The sequence below is a fragment of the Bidens hawaiensis genome, unplaced genomic scaffold (assembly GCF_021521415.1).
Source record: "Bidens hawaiensis isolate Kalapana, Puna unplaced genomic scaffold, B.hawaiensis_p1.1 tig00027710_1, whole genome shotgun sequence".
Classification (NCBI taxonomy): domain Eukaryota; kingdom Viridiplantae; phylum Streptophyta; class Magnoliopsida; order Asterales; family Asteraceae; genus Bidens; species Bidens hawaiensis.
This window is the reverse complement of record NW_027494489.1, coordinates 8,785-13,176: the sequence shown is the minus strand read 5'-3', so window position 1 is coordinate 13,176 and position 4,392 is coordinate 8,785.

Here is a 4,392-nt window from a genome sequence, read left to right as displayed (position 1 = left end):
TTTTATTATTTCATCCCCCGGTTCCTTATCCGGGTCCTATTTCTCAATACACGTCCACAAGATATGTACATATATATATATACACATTAGCACGTATAAATAATATTATATATTTTACACATATGTTGCCATTTTTACCTATTAATGTACCCCGTGACTTCCCCTGAACTCCCTCGTGCGGACAAGTCTGTTATTATTTTCCGGACCATAATAACTCACTTGTCCATCCAAGTTCATCCAGATCTCGTCACTATAAATTATTAGTTGATATTCAGATCCTATAATACTTGAGCTACTGGTTATATTTTAGGTATCTTTTAAAGACATCCTAAATCTTTATAACCAATGGCTCTGATACCAACTTCTGTAACACCCCGTAACCGCAGCGGAAACGTAAACGGGATGCAACAGACACCTCTGATATCAACCACATTGTTTATAAAGAAAACTGAATACATTAATATACTTCAAATTACATTATCTTGTATTTCATTACCGTCTAGGTGATACACACATCATACAATACGATACACAATTCTATTTGTTATAATGTATCCTAATATCCTGCACGCAAATCTTACACACATCAAGCACTTAGCACGTAAGCAATCACTTCATCTTAATTGTACCTGAAAAGCATGTGAGAAAACGGGTCAACTACGAATAGTTGGTGAGTTTCACAATTTGAGTAAACCATGATAAATCCATATCAAAATATAATATTATCTGGGGACACTGTTAACCCACTACTGTACTCATTCCAGGGGCAATGTTAACCCAGAATTACGATGTAATTATGCTGAGCCCACAAGTGAAACCTCTGACTATCACACACAACCCCCGTGTCATATCCCCCGCCCACGGACCCGTGGCATATCCCCCGCCCACGGAACTGCCCCAAACCGCTATGTCTAACATTACATAGCAAAATATATATAACACCCAAAATAGACATGTGCAACTGGCTGGGAAACATCAGCAAATCCATGCCGGACCAGTTGGGTTTGTCAGACCAATAGTACTATCCACACTCTACCGGCTTTCAGTTAATCACTCGTGTTCCGGGGCCTTAGAATGTTAGCAACTCAGACAATTACCATCTTAGTACATTTCCGTACGATTCCTGTACAATAAAACATATATAAATCCACGCAAATCAATGCGTTCAGTATGTACTTAAACATTTCAATAGTAACATGCTTCCGCCCCGGGAAAATATTTGAAAACAATTCAGAAAAAGGGGCTCGTGAAACTCACCTTAGCACATGCAAGCAGGTAACAACAATCATTATCAGTTAACTCGTCCAATCTGTAATATGATCCCTACGATCGTTACTATACACTCATTATTAATATAACTTTAACCAAGTTAACCGGTACATCTGGGGACACTGTTAACCCAGCACTGTACCCGTTCTGGGGGCAAGGTTAACCCAGAAACACTTCTCCGGACTCAGATTGTGATGTCGTTTAGAGTTCAACAGTCAAATTTTCTAATAGCTTGTTTTCCCCGTTTTGCGTGCCTAGCACGGTTACCCGTTTTTATGTTTCAAAAATGAATTTGGTCACAGACGACCCGAGAGTAGTGGTTGACTGATAATTTAATTAAAGATGTGAAATTAGAGCTCGGTTTAGACGTCTCGATTGGCCGCGTGACTCGTTTCCGTCTTTGGCGTACCGGAAACTGTTAAAATAGGTTAAAATTACTCAAATCATCCGAATTATGTTCGGATGATTTATTTTTACTTGCTTAACTCAATTATATGAAAATAGTTCATTTTTAGGGTTTTTATACACCAGTCAGCTCGCTTAAGCGAACTTCACCGGTTTACGCGTTTTAACTTTAAAAGTTTGATAATTAGCACAAATAATTATCCGTTTAATCTCGGATCTTGAAATTTTGCACAAATCACTTTTTAACAGTTGGGAATTTTATAAAAATATTTTCAGAATTAATTCTTATATTTAAAATTTATTTATTTATTTTTAAACACCATTTAAACACTAAATATGTCGTAAATACCAAACGATCTTAGAAAAATCCCAAATTTCTCCTGGATGTCCCCTGCCATCCACATAGTCCCCTGTAATTTTTCCAGAACCAAAATCTTCTTTTACATGCCCTTTTCACTAAAACCGAGCTAGAAAACCCTAGAACTCGTTTAACCGAAAAGTCTACTTAGACTTCTCCAACTGACCTCAAATTTTGTGTGTGACTTATACATGTTATAAAAAGCTTATCTGAAATTTTCCAGAATTTTTCATGATATTTAACTAGTTTTCACCATTTTTAGCCAAAACCGAGCATTAAATTCACCAAATATTCATCCTTTATTCAAAAATTACCAAAAATTCACAGAACTCTTATTTTCATGTGTAAAACATCCCTGTGAAATTTCATGACCTAACTCTAAACCATCAACAATCTGTCCCAAAACACATACACCGAACATAAACCGAATATACCTTTCGTTTTCCGCCACTACAAGCTACAAACTCGTCTTTCCGCCTTATCTACCACTAAACACAGAGCCTACAAACAACATACCACAATACCAAGCAAGTTACACTCACGATCAAGCCATTTCTTTCACGGTTTCGGTTATGATTCCAAAAACAAAGATTTAACCGTAAAAATTCGTTTTTGATTCGTTTAACTCCTTTCTTGAACCAAGATCCCTTGTATAACCCGTATACATCACTTGATCATGCAAGAATCGGTTTTCATCTTTGAAACCTCATTTTCTTGCAATTAAACTCAAGAAACGAAGATGGAAACGTGATTAACTCGATTCTTTACCTTGTTTTCTTGCTACAAAGTCTCGGTTTTGGATCATAATATGGAAAGAGTTGATGAATGTTGAGAAGTTTGATGACAAAAAAGAAAATGAAATGGGGAATGACCCCCCTTGGTTCCGATCGGGATTTTGAGAGGGTGGGGTGGGACCCACCTTTTCATCCTAGGCCACATGTTTGGATTCTCGTAATCCGGATAATGTTTTGGATAATCTGGTTCAGTTCGTTTTTCGGTTAAATGTTTAATTCAGCTTAAAACGAGGCTAAAGCGGTCGTTTTTCGGCTTAAAAATGAAATTTATATAAAACTGATTTAAAAACTTTAAAAACTTAAACCGTGACATTTATTAACTTAAAACATCATATCATTAATTATCGCGCATCTTTTTCGGCTTGATCGATCATCTCTTGCTCGGTTTGGTAATAAAGGTTTCGTTTAATGTACCGACGTACCATTAAATCGAAATTCTTTTTCTGTGCTTTAATTCACTTATCCCGAAGCTTTAATACTTCGTAAACATCACTAAATATCATATATCTCGTCTATAATTGAACCCTCGATTCGTTCGGGTTTCAATGACTATCGATCGATTAATCGCATATTCAATACGATGAATTATATATTCACGTACGATCAATACAGTGAACCATATATTCTCGTATAGTTACCATGGTAACTCATGTACCCGACATTAAATATGACGTAACTATTGTCTACCGGTTAGGGTATACCGGGTTTCGTTGGAATCGTTACAAGTACACTTTGCTAATAAGTTATTTTATAGCAAAGAGTTGAATTGGACCATTGAATAACAAGGTTGCTCGTAAGGGTTTGTCGGGCAAAGTCTGGCATAGTCAAGAAGACTGAAGTCTACCCGATGAGTATTTTACTTGGTAAAATACTCTTCAAGTAAAGTCTACCTGGAAACTGATCCAAGCACACTTCTATGTTACCAAGTCCTGAAGGATGGCGGAGTACATAGCGTACTCGGAGAATGAAGATTAATGTAAAGCCTACCCGGAAGACTTGTTTTTACACTTAGATTATTTTGTGATTATGTAATTTGAATATGTATTAATGTTTGGGGTTTCTAGAAGGAATGACAGCTGTCCTAGGTTGGAAGGCCTATAAATAGGATGTTTTATGGCACGCCGCCTACGGATCAGCTACGGATTAAGCCTTTACACTTTTGGATAAGAAAGAATATTTTTCTTGAAAGTGACGGCTGTCCTAGGGTACGTACGGAAAAACCCTCCTTCAAGAAACCCTAAATTGATTATCCAATTTGTATGATGAATGTTATATGAATGGAAATCTTTTGAGTGAATCTTGTTTGTGTTGGTTACCTTTGAATACTAATTAAGCAACCATATGTTTGTTATTGATTCCGACTTTAACAAACAGTCGTCTTTCTAAATATAGCAACCTGTCATTAACTCGCTTTTCGACACGTCTAATTGTGTGAGTTATGACATGATTAAGTAAGATCCAGCTGAAATCAGGGACGAGACAGATTGCATCGTACATAGCCTTTGCGGTGACATGAAGTGCAACCTTGGTCAATATGTCCCAAGACAGTCCCAGCTTTATCATAGC